We start from the raw sequence: 13322 nt of genomic DNA, 5'->3' as shown, positions 1-13322 counted from the left end.
ACCACCAAGCTGGAGAGGGATGCAGTGGATTTATAATGCAGCAGATAGAAGCAGCGCAGATGTGTTGAGAGAGAGAGATACTAATTGCTTACATATTTAAAACAGCATCTTTAGTCTGAATGGGAGGCACCGTTAAGCAAAACAGAGCTATTAACTGGGGCCACTTGGAAAGCTGCCATTTTCCCTTCTGTGCATGGCTTTTTGCATCAATACAAAAGTACGTTGCTCAGGCCGTGATACGCTGTCAATGTTGTGTGATTCCTACGGAGGACACCGAGGTGCTTTGCACGGGGGTAAGTGTGTACAGACGTACCGGGATGCATAACACCGGTATTGTGTATGGGAAGGCATACTCAGTGGAAGATTTTTCTCTTTATCGGGATTAAATGGTAGAAGGAGCCCGTTACGGCCGATGTGCTTTCCTAGCAATTCTGAAACTCTTGTAGAAAGAGGAGACAAACAAATCACCGTTACATTTATAGGTAAAAAATACAACATAGGTGAGTCTGGTACAATTACACTGTAGTATATATGGCAAATTCACAGTCCAGTATACAGCTTTTATAATAGAGCATATTCAGGCCCCTAGGGAGAAAGTGATTTTAGGTGGTGTAAGTAGCCCCATAATTTACCTTCTGCATAAATCTGAGAAAAGCCTCATTTTCCTTCCGTTTTATTGTTCTTGGACTCCTTTTGCTCACCCTATTCTGGAGTTTCACAGCAGTGTGACTGGCCTGAGGATGAGGAAACAGGCTTTGAGGTGACCTTGCTGGTGCGAGGACTGACATTGGGGTTTCCCGAGATGCAGCGGGGCAGAGCACCAGTCCCCCGTGGTTCAGGACTACCACACCACAGCTGGCTTCCCGTCTTACTGGAGAATACAGATGGAGATATCTGCTCCTGCACCTTTTTCAGCTCCATCCCAGGTGGTGTTTCAGCTTCTTTTGTCTGATCTTTCCGTTTCAGTTGCCAATCACGGTGGCAATGTGCAAGAACAGAAATCTCGATGGAGACTGAGCAGTAAGTGGGGGGATTCTTCAGTGTGTGGTGGGAGTCGGTTTCTCTGGATGAGGACTCTTGCAGGGGCAGGGACGTCCTATCTGCTGAGATGCTGCTTCTGCTGAGGAGTAGCTTGTCTTAAAAGACATGCTGGGCTTTGACTCTGCTCCTGCCTAAGTCGATGGAAATGCTGCTATTAACTGAAATGAAAAAAACCCCTCCTTGCAGGGTGAGCTGAGAGTTAAGCTTGGTGCCCTTCACTGGAGAGCTCCACTGCTAGGGGCTTGCACAAAGAGCTCTGTGAATCCTGTACTTGGTGTCATCTGTTGCTTTATTCCTCTGAAAGATGTAGATCGGAGAGAAAGGTCATTCTTCAGTTGATCAGGCTTCAAACAGGGGGACTGGGACCTTGAAGTACAGCCAGTTTTGAATGAGGATGCAGCAAACTATATAGAAGACACAGGAAGAGTGCAGCTTGCTGAATTATTTTGTAATCAATTAACAAGGTTGTATAACATCAGCAAGTGCAACTCTGCAATGAAAACCTAGAGATCTTGTTGCATTGATGAGGGCTAAATTCTGCATGATCAGGAGTCTTACCACAGTGATAGAAAGAATTGAATATAATACACACTGAGTGCAGGAGAGGACATTTTACTCTGCACTTGCTCCAAGTCCATCCTTTACAGCATCCTGGCCAGATTTGGGGAGGAGGAGATAATGCACCCTAGTTTCATGCATTGCTCATTATCCTGAAGAACTGCAAACTGCTCTGGAGCGATTGCCATAGTTCCTCAAGCGTTAGTCATTCTGCACATTCCATTTACTATGAATCCTCACATGATTCAGCTTAAACAGGTGCATAAATGTTGCAGGATTGGGTCCGTCAGAGTCCAGAGCCTCAATTTTATGTCTCATTTGTAAGATGGGTTGCAGGAAGATGAGAGCAAACTGTCGCAAATAGACTGTTGTGGTAGAGTAATACGTTCTGAAACAGAATGAAAGGCTATTATATCTTCTAGTTCCTAATAATTTGAGGAAATAATTCTGTATCCAGAACATTTGCAGTAAATACAATAAGGTGTACTTAAAAAAAAAAAAATTCTTAGCATATCGGCAAAAGTAACTGCACCAGAACAATATTGCATTTTGCTGCTTTGAAGGGAGAAGAGAAAAGAAATGGCATTTTTACATTTTCTTTTGACCTTTGAGAAATATCAGGAATATGTAATAGCCATATCTACCAACAATAGCTCAGAGGATTCAGAGAAAAAGAGTTAAACACCTAGGGACATTTACAAACAACTGGCAGAGAGGCGATGAATTTAAGATGCGGGTATGAAAGGCACAGATACACAGAGAGTGCAAAAATAATACATTTTTAAAATGCTTTTAATCTATGTGAGAAGCATCATTGAGAAAGGTAGTGGCTCCTGAGCAAGCGAAGGAGGGACAGAGAGGATGACCCGTGAGGTCTTTGCCATGCTATGATGAATGATAAGACCTGGTGCAGCGAGAGGTCTCAGGGGACCTTCCTCCATCAAATTTGTAATGCTGTAAAACACACATAACCTTTATCATATCTGTCAGCCAAAATGAACAAAGTTTACAGCCCATTTTATTCAGCTAAACAGTACTCTGATGTGATGAACGGGCATGACAAATGGGAACCTGTATTAACCGGGGTCACGATGTTTCATTGCCTCATTATTGGCAACGAACCTGCCTCTAGGTGCTTTCTCCAACGAAACCCTCAGTCCCTCCTGCAAAAGTCAGGCGACTCTTGAGGGGCATGGAGTGCCTTTTCCTCCCCAGTAAGTTCATTAACAGGAAGGAAGGACGCTGATTCAGTAGGTTTTCTGCCCTCCATCTTCTCCTGAATGCTCTTGCTGGTCTCCGTGCAGAGCAACGGATTGGAGAGTACAACTCCAGCCTCTTTGCTCATGGATGGAGAAACACTGGTAATAACCAAGCAGCTTCCAGACCTGTCAGTGTCCTCACCTGGCTTTATGTACCCTTGGGTGAATGTTTTCCAGCTGGATCCCAAAGCAGCTAGGTCCGTTACTAAAGTGCATTCACCTGCCTCCCGGAGGAGTTGTGGGTCTTACTAAAGGAATCCCAAATGCTGGACAAGTTGTTTGTCGTAGGCAGGGGGGATAGGAATGTGGTTCTTTTTTGAGAAGCAGGCAGCACTGAGATGCAGCCCTAGCAGAGGCATTTAGACATGTCCTAGCATCAGTGAATTTGAATTTAGCCACATAAGAGGGGTCTGTAGCTTTCTGTGGTCTGTCCCCTATTGAACTGAGTGAAGAAGCATCCCTGCTCCTTATCTCTTAGGCTGGAAGGGAGAGCCTTTAGTTCCTTGGAGAAAGAGACGAAACCCTCCTGATTTTCTCTTTTCAGGGATTTTTGCCATTGGAAGGAGGACTCCAAGTCTATCATTTTCTTTATACCCAGAGTGGTGTAGCAGCAACAAGAAAGCTTTGGTGGTTCACAAGAAAGGGAGAAGAAAATTAAACTCTATTAATTTCAAGCTCTATTAGGATTTTAAGAAAGTAAAATCAATAGAAAAGGATGGACTCAGTAGGGAATGTGACCTTATTTTCCCGGTGTCTGAAGGGGAAGTGCACACAATAGAGAGACAAAAATACTCACATCTATAAAATCAGATCAGTTTCTTTGATGTTGAAGAAGAGAAGTTAAAACGCTTACGTAAACTGGCATCATTTGACTGGCATTTAGGAGAAGTGTCCTAAAGAGAAAAAGAGCAAAAGCAAAAAAACCCCAAACCAAAACCCACCCAAAATCCCCAAATCCAACCCCATCCATTAGTCCTTTCTATTTCTTTCTCTCCTGCAGTAAACTGCAAAAATGGAGTGATCCATGCAACATTTCATCAAATACTACCTGTCATTGTCAGAGCAAAATGTTTGATATAAAAGAAGAATGATCTTTCTTTCTTTTTGGTCAGGTAAGCTGGTTTGGATTAATAAAAATGACACATTCACAATGATATTGATAATTTGCATGTGAAAAGCCTTCCACCTGGTAATGAAAACATTTTTTCAGTTTTGCCACCACTAGTCGCAAGAGATAAGGTCTGCCGTCCTCCCCCTCACAATTAACCACACGTGCACACAAAAGGGAAAAGGTAGAAAAAAGGGAAAAGGTAGAATATGTGTGACAATTGCATATTGCCTTTTATCTGAATCCGATGCTAAGGTATTGATATTTCCAATTGCAGCTGCACAGCTGGCACGCTTTTACAGCCTAGCCCTCTGTGCGTGCCAAGCTGGGCACCTCCAGGTTGGGAAGGCAGAGCTGAGTACGTGCTTGTATGAAGTTTTTATAGCATATTAATGGCATTGGGGGGAAAAAACTAACCTAAAACAAGTTTGCACCAACCCCTCCCTTTTGCGGTTAGCAAGCCGCTGGGTGGCAGTGCTGTGTGCACACACACACACACACACACACATATATATATACACATACACATACACATACACATACTGGGGGGACACCCTCTTTTGGGGAGGGTGTCTCAAACCTGGGTAAGTTTTGCTCATCCTTGATACGCTGAAGGCCACTGCGGTGCTCAAGGCAGAAGGCAGGAGAAGAAAAGGCTGGAAGATGCTTCAGCTTTGAAAAGCGTGGATGATCGCTGCGTTTCCATCAACCTGTGCAAAACTCCTCAGCCGCGAGGACTGAGTGCCCGAAGGTCAATCCCACCCCAGTGTTGGCACTCCAGGCTGATCCGAGCTGTCCTAGCCTTGCCTGCAAACCTGCGCCTGCAGCATTTGTCTTGTACTGTCATCAGAGGAACAAAGCAGCCCTTTGCTGATAGTCCTGAAACAGATACCTGCCCTGTTCCCTGCCTCTACCCTAACCCACACGCTTGGCCCTTGTTCTTCCCACCCCACAGAAAAATGATTAACCCAGCAAGGGCATATTTTCAGTGACTCAGAATACGCACATGTGTGCTCGGTGCATATGAAGCATGCCCATTTTCTGCATACGACCAGCAGTGATTTGAATTTAACAACGCATCCCCGCAAGATAATTCTAAACTAATAAGATTTTCTGACTTATAATGGTAGATTTTAAGTGTCTGATAACAGATATAGGTTTCAGATGCCAAATTGAGACCTTGTCGGGTTTTGAATTTTGTCTCTTATCTCAGTTCAAAGCTGCTAAGATGTGGCATTTCTTTTAGGTTTGTTTCTGCAGTACACCTTCATCACAGTACTTCTGTCTGCATTTCATGGCCCTTAAAGCACAGGTCATATTTGACTCTAGTTTTGGCCTGTTTCAAGTTGGCAGGTTTGATTAATCTTGTCCCATACTTGACAGAAACCCAATTACTCTCCACAACTGTGTCAAGGAGGTAAATCTACATAGTTTGGATAAACAATCCTACATGCAGGATGAAGAAACAAACTGTGTATGGGCACCGTGAAGTATGGGAGGGGGTTTCTTGCAAGATTAACTTGAGATGTCAGATTGTTCCTACCTGTGAGAAGTCAGAGTGAAAAAGAGGACTTGAGGAGATGACACAGGAATAGATAAAGAGGAGGAAATCTTTATAACCCTCCTTTGAGGCCATCCAATACAGTGCTGCTAACCGCTCAAAAATCTATCACCTTAGTGATAAGCACACCTGAGAAAACCTACAAGAAGGCTGTCTTGCTTTTTCCTCATCTTCTTATGGTCCTTGGGAAAATTTTGATCTAAATCTTTGCAAACTGTGCAGATTACAACAGCAATTAAAACAACCGAAAAAAGAAAAAAAAAATCACGTGCACACATGGTCCTTTGCAAATGAGAACTTTTCTGCAAGGAAAACATGAGATTCAACAATGTGCTCCATTTAGCAAAAATGACAAAATCTTAAGGGGCAATGTAAAGTATGTAACTTTTTCTTCTCTCCACCTCTTGCCAACAGCTAAAAAAACTGCTGTGCAAAAGGCCTTTAATGCAAAACCTCATTTCAGCTCTAGAAAGGCACATGACTTCTGTCTACAGCAACTGTGGTTTTGCCCCCTACCAATAATAAATGCTTTTTTCCCCTCTTTTATACTAATATTTCTCATTCGTTCTGTCCTTTGTGGCGGGCAGAGCTGCTGAGCAAATTGCCTAGGCTTCAGAACAAAGGGAATTTTGAAAAAGTAAAGTAGGGCAGCAGGATTCCCCCCAAAGAGCTCTAGCCAGAAGCTGCAGGGAGAGCATGGCCCCCAGGTTAACTCCTCCTGCAGGAGCAAGAACTTCTTCGCCTAGAGCTCACCTAAGACCTTGCCTCTTGGTGGTCAACACCAAGGAAAAATCACCTACATTTGATCCGAAAACATCTTAGCATATTGCAAATACCCCAATCACAGTAGGAGCAGCTGGGGCAGGATATTTTCAGTATCATACTCCCCTTCTGGATCCTAAAGTAAAGTTGTTGAATACACAACCCTGGCTGTGCAGCACTACACACTTGAAAACTAACCTCTCTGGAAACCTGACTTGTCAGTCCAGCGAGCACGTTCCTCAGGAAAGAAAACTTTAGTGCAGCTTGTACCTAGATGTGATTTTTGCTCTGATCTTAGATCATTAGAGTCCACTGTGGTGAGGAATATGAATGATTGATCTGCTGCTGGATTGCACCTAGCACAGGGAGATACCAGCAGAAGGGGAAGACGGCACGTAATACTCCTGGCGGGTTTAAGTGCTCTGTACAAATGCAGAGGGAGTAAGGAGAGAGAAAAAGAGCCAGCGTGGGGGAGAGAGACCACAGGCATGTACAGCCTTCCTGACCTAGTGATTTATTTATGGCATTCCTAGAGGGGAAGAAGCCATGCAAAGATCACGAGCCTGCATGCTGCAGTAAGTGTATGCCTGCATATATTTAGCAAGCAACAATACAAGGCACAAAATCTACAGAGGACAGGGAAATGCTTCCACTCTGTGTGAGGTTATTGAACAATTAGAGTCAGGGAATGAGAGAGTTTTATTTAGAGGACCAAGAAAGATTTCCCTTGCTTCTTTCTATAAATAAATTACAGGAAGATTCTTGGGTTTGCTTCCTTCAAAGCCAGGGTGTTGCCTCTCCCAGAGCACACCTCATCACACTTTCCTCCTGGTCCGGCCAGCTTGTTCAGGGGCCTCTGCAGGGAATTTTGGATACTGATAGCCATCTCAGGTCTGTAAGAGAAAAGGCTCTGTTCGCATTGAGATGCCTGGGAGATATATTTCACAGTGAGCTGCTGTCTCCAGGGTAGGTGAACAATGAAAGGAGCATTGCAGAGAATAGGCCTCCGATATAGCACAAAAAAAGGCAGAATCTGTGTCAGCTGAAACCAGTCGCAATGTTCACCAGCCTGATGAATACTTGCATTGGCAGATGGGAACGTTTTATAAAGTACAGTATTGCATGAGGGAGCGGCGCAAAGATTAACTCTGAACTCGCTGAAAGGCCTGATTCTGCAAGGTGCTGAGTCCCTGCAGCTCCTAATGAAGAGCCCATTACGTTGGCCACCATAAATAGATGTTACTAAAGTGGTTCACCTTCGCTTTGGACTGGAGCAAACCCTGGATTTCACCAGGATGGTGCAGTCAGCAGTGGCACCTGCAGCAACACAGCAGGAGGCTGCACCGTGCTGAGGGGAGAGCAAGGGGGAACACGGGGTATTCAGTAGCACTCGTCACACCTTTCACATCACAGAACATTAAGCCCTAAATGAGGACACAGTCTCATTGTAGAGCTCTTGACTCTGTTGTCTAAATTAGACCTTATCAGAAACAAGATCGTAAACAAGAGCCTGGGCCATCCCATTTTGTTTCTGTATTTAGCTTCTGCTTCAGCTCTGGGGATTTCAGAAGGAGGTAACCCTGGTGGCCTGAAGGTCCTGGAGATCTGTGGGGACACAGGGCACCAAGTCTCCCAGCTGCCTCTCCAGCTGTGCAAAGCTGAGGGTCTGATGGCTTGAAGAATGCTCAGAAGCATCAGCATTGACTTGAGGAGTTGGATTTAATTACTCCAGGATTGGACTTAATGCTTGGACTTGCATCCCAATCAAACTTGTCTGTTGTTCATAGATTCCTAGTGGAAAAAAATAATCTCCATTTATATATGGGAATATAATAATCAATCAAGCTTTATCGCCCCTGTTTCCATTCTAGCAGCTTATAACCACATAATAAAAACACATAATGAAAACATCATAAAAACACACAGTAAAAACACATTCACCATGCAAGTATTGCCATCTTAGCACATCCTGGATAGAAATGCTGAAGAGTTCTTGAGGTTTCTGGTATGTACTAGTAACCTCCATAACACTACATCACACCCACCCTTTCTACTTGAGAAGTGCTATCTATTTAAACGACAGTGGTTATGGAAGATGCACGTAAATGTTTGGATTCAGCAAACTAAGAACATGAAAGGTCTCCAGAAGAGTTTTGCCTTCTTGGCTTTACAAATTTAGTTAGAAAATTCTGTGAGAAGAACCTCTTCAGCTGCTTTTGTTGTATTACAGCCCTTATTGGAAAAGCCGCATGAGATGGGTGTTGCATTAGCACTCTCCTTCCCTGTGGTTTAAATTAAGGTTCATCTTCACAGGCACTCCTTTGCTTTCCTTTGAAGGATGCAAACAGCTTGCTCTGCCTCGCTGCTCTAGCTTCATTTCCCTGACACTTTTTCATATATCCTTGCTCTAGCAGAGCATGGTTTGCTCTCACTGTAGATGAATCAACCCCCTGAACCTGCAACAGCACCTGGAATGGGGGATGATTCTGCATCCTGACAAAAGATATTGGTCCGTGCTAACTCTGCTTTGCATCCAAACTGTTTTGATTCATGTCAGATGACTCTCACTGTGTTGTACTGAGATATCAGTGGCACAGTAGTAGCACTCTTGGACTTCTTTTCCCACCCCATGTAGCAGCAACTCCTTTATCTGGGGAAAGTTGCTTAGGTCAAAGCCTCATGTAGCTGGTCACCGAACCTGCCCACTTGTCTCTTCATGTATTTTCCAAGTTTCTCACACAGTTACTTCAGTGAGCAAATAAAACAGAAATTAATCATCAATCCCTTCAGTGATTTTATCCTTCACTTCAGTAGTGCCAGAATAGTTACTTCTCACTTTAATAAGAACGTCTTGAATTCTTCTCACTTTCAAAGATGTTGTTTTGGGTTTGAAGCCAACATTACAGTGACACTGTGAACTTCATGGCTCAGCTACAGGTTGATTTTTGTATTTTTTTTTAAGCCACGGATGTTACTAGTAACATCTAAGATGACTGAACCTGCTTATTTTAGAGATTAAAGGCAATATTGTTCCCATTTTTTTCCAGCTGCTTATTTTGTGTCTTTGGGAAGCACTTTGTACTCACATGGCTTTGCTTTTTTTCTCCATTACTTCTCTCTCCTTTGTTTGCTTGACACTTTCATGCAGAGAAAGGGGAGAAACATAAACTAGGCAAATGTGATTTGATCACAGAGCTGGTAGGGGGCAGGTACAGTCAATCATGCTGCCTTGAACTCTCTTGTGTGTGATCAGCTGGAGTTTGTTTGGAGAGAGTCCCCTGAAATTATGTACCACAAAGATGCCGATCCAAAGCCCACGACCAAGGGATGCCTTTGCATGGATGCTGGATCAGGCTTAGTATGTAAATATTCCCCCATATGATTTGCAGATGTGGGAAAAGCTGGAAGTTGGTTTACCAAAACCTGTAGATTGATTCAGCTGCAGAGCAGAAATTCTGGCCCTGGTCCTTCAGTTCCTCTCATGAAACATAAAATCACCATCAGAGGCAGTTTTTTTTGCAAGTTCTCAGCCTCTTCAGAGAGACACTAAATTAACCTGAACTCCCTTGGCTTCCCTTAATCTTACAAAAATGCAAGATGCAAAGCAAACCCCCTTGTCAGCAAATGCATTACAGAGGAAGGCAGCAAAGCTGCCCCCCTTACACCAGCTCTGAATTTGGTCCCTGGGATTTTAACTGTTCCTTTATCTACTGAAAAGGAATGTTAAAAAGTTTAATTGGCATGTAATGAGATAACTATAACAAGTTAATTAGTTCTCAATTAAATTGCGTTTACCATACGTTCTGAATATGTTGTTAGCAATTAACGACACCTAATGAATTTGCAATAGCGACTGAGTTTACAACGATAAGGAAAATAATAATAATAATGCTCACACGTGGTTTCATAGCGCATTAGAAGTGACAGATGATTTAATAAGTGTGTGGTTAAATCACCGTATCTTGTGCAACTGCTGGAAGGGAAACATCCAGGAAGTTTATTCTGGCACATCTAACAGGGTTTGGGAAGAAACAACTGGCTTTCAGGATAGGTCTTGTTGGGAAAAAGAATTCCCTGAGAGCTGTAGGAGAATCGCAAAGAAGAAGGGAAAGCAAAGCTTCAGGATAAGGTCAGTTATTCAGTTTAGACTTAAGAAAGCATGACAAAGAAAGATCATAACAAATAATTGGAATAAGGCGGAAACCCCGGTGGATGAGGGAAGAGGGTTAAATTCTTTTCCAAGATCACTTAAGCAGGTGAGTATATAGAGAGCAATTTGTCTCTGTGCTTTGAGTTAACCTCCCCTTAATGCATTGCGCCATTAGAGTGCCACACTGAATAGGCATTAGAAGGAAAGAACCCTACAAACTAATTTACATTTTAATGAATTTTTAATTGAACCAAAATCTGTTGTTTCTGTTTAAAGATGCAGTGTTGACTTTGTGGTCTGTGCTGCTGAGAGCCAAGTGGGATCTTAATGTGATAAAAACAATGATAACGCTAAGCTTAATTAGGTTTGAAAGCGTGCCTGGTAAAGTGGCCTGGAATAAAAACGTTACCTTCCTGTATAGAAGCCGAGCAGCGGGGCTGGGCAGAGCCTGGACCACTCGGCTGTCCTGGCTGCGATGAAGCAAGAACCAGAGCTGCTACTTCTTGCTCGTGCAAAGCTCAGCTGGTGGCACAAGTAGGGTGGGAGAGAAAAACCTGATCCCATGTGCAACAGGATCACCCACAGTAACTTTAGCTCCATCTTCTCCTGCCATTAGATCCAGCTTTAATGACAGGCAGGACCTTACTGCGGTTTCTCTAAACACTTTTCTCTTTGTAACAGGCTATATCGACATGCCAAAGCCTGGGAATTGCATTTTGCAAGGCCAGGACCTGGAGGCATGGGCTCTCACGCCCTTCTCCCTCCTGGAGCATGCCTCCAGCAAAATAAACATATCCTCCCCCTACGCATCCAAGCCTACCTAGAGCCAGGAGACAAGAGAAAAGCCCTTGCGCAGGGATTTCTGACCAGCTGCACTTGCATTTAACCAAAAATGTTCCCTTGTATTGAGGCGCACTCATTTGCTCTCTCTCTGGGGTACCTGTAATCCTGTTCCAGACATTTTAAGGCATTTTGTTGCATTTTTAATGCCTTGTACTGAGTGATTTGCCAAGTTGACCGTGGCACACGCATACCTAAGGAGCTCAATAAAATGGCAGCAAAGCAGCTATTTTAACATTAGTTTCTTGTACATCCTCTTCTTTCATCCTTCCTCTGGCTGCCTCTGCTCCTGGGAGGATTGCTCAGTTCATAACGCACTCAGGGTTTCACATAATTAAACCTTGGTTTTATTAGTTATTATTTATTAGGTTATTGTTAATTTGGTTGTACAATAAGCATAAGCTGAATATGCCCCTCACCTCCACAGAGAGCCTAAGCACCTGACACTCTTAACGACCCCAAATAAAATCACAGCAATCAAAAACAAGCTATGGCAGCAAGTTTCAAAACCTGTTAAAATCACTATGTGAGCTTCGTTTTCAATATCCTGCTGCTACCTACCAGGTCCTGCATTTTGCAGCAATTTGCTCCACTATTGCTCTGTTATGCCATTTGAATTTCTATTGCGTATGAGTCACTAGCCTTCAGTGCTCAACTTTGACCTTTACATTATAAGCCACGTTATTTTTTACTTTTAAAAGTAAGGGTTTCCCCAACCAATTTATTTCATATCTCCTCCCAGTGCCAGTGGGCAGTAATTTGGGTCCCTGTTAGCCTGGGCTAGAAACATGTTCCTTCCTAAAGAGACCAAGTTTGTCACTAAAAACATCCTTGCATGCATAGTGGGTGCAGAATGGCTAAGACAGAGACCTTCCACCTCATCATGTACATGAAACTCTCCTTATTTCTAGTTGGAAGCAAGCAACTTTTCACTGCTCCATAAATTTTTCAACTGCTGGCGAATTTGCCTTCAGAGGCATTAAACTCCAAACTCTCTTTCCCTGCTTTGCTGCTGTATCTCAGCTGCTGCTCTCTGGAGTTAGATCGTCCAAACAGAGCGAGCCACAGCTCTACTTGCATTGCCTTGGCTTGGGGAATTATTCCTGCCTGCCCGTCCTTGCTTTGCAACTGCAGGAGCTGTCAGTGAAGGCTGCTGTTGCTGGGTGTGATAAGCAGAGTGGTCCAAGAATAGCCCTTGGTTCTGACAGGGCATAATCCCAGAATAGCTGGCACATTAGGAAGTTAATGGAAGGGGAAAGAAGTCACTGGCAGTTTTGAATTTCAATCAGGGACACCAGGACCCCCAAAGCCACGCGTATCAAGAGGGGTAACGTAATGAGTACAGGACTCGGGAGGCTCTTGCCTTTGCACCATCACAGTGGGGATTCACCTGCCCGTAGCAGGTTATCAGGACCTCTCTGGGCAGGTGGGTGCTGATGAGGGCTAGCTTCCCAAGAGCAGATCTGGGAGAGGTTAGCGTGTTTCCAGTGTATTGTGGTGTCTCTAAGCTCCTTTTTTGACTTGGCCACTGAGCATGAGCAGTCCCAGAGCTGGAAGGCCGGATGCAAATCCAATTAGCAGGACTGGGAAGCTCTCAGGGGACAGACAGAGACCAAGGAGAGGTCTTTTTGCATGTCTTTCTGCTGCACTTGTGCAGGAGGTTGTCACTGTCTAGCCCATAGGAACAAGCTATCTTGAAATCCAGGAAACAGCTGCTAAATGGCAGAGATGCCTTTGCATTTATATGATGATCATTACTGGAGTGTGTGAACTCAGGCTTCTGCAGATAAGCTCTGAATGTGGGTGGGTGCCACCTCATTTTGCTTTTTGCTTCTTCCTTTAAAAAGGGTCTTTCAACAAATTGTGCCCTTTCTCTCCTGCCTTTCTCTTCTCTCCTTTCTCCTCCCGTGCGGCTGCTGTAGGAAGTTAAATGTCAAGTCAATTGAACAATTTTCCATTTTGCTCTGACAGCTGCAGGCATTTGAGGCCACCTGGAGCTCCTGTGGCACCAAGTGATGGACCAGGCCAAGGAAGTGCTGTCTC

At 43.9% G+C, this 13322-nt stretch overlaps 1 long non-coding RNA gene across 1 annotated transcript; it reads right to left on the bottom strand.

The window, feature by feature from the left end:
- Positions 1-464: 464 nt before the first annotated feature.
- LOC138688303 (uncharacterized) lies at positions 465-4372 on the bottom strand. The gene is made up of 2 exons (XR_011327334.1): positions 3655-4372; positions 465-1987 (listed from the first exon to the last, which is right to left on the bottom strand). It is a non-coding gene; the product is annotated as an uncharacterized lncRNA (long non-coding RNA).
- Between the last annotated feature and the right edge of the window lie 8950 nt (positions 4373-13322).

The sequence above is a fragment of the Haliaeetus albicilla genome, chromosome 12, assembly GCF_947461875.1.
Source record: "Haliaeetus albicilla chromosome 12, bHalAlb1.1, whole genome shotgun sequence".
Classification (NCBI taxonomy): Eukaryota; Metazoa; Chordata; class Aves; order Accipitriformes; family Accipitridae; genus Haliaeetus; species Haliaeetus albicilla.
The sequence above is the reverse complement of the archived record's forward strand: the minus strand, read 5'-3'. Positions and strand labels throughout refer to the sequence as shown.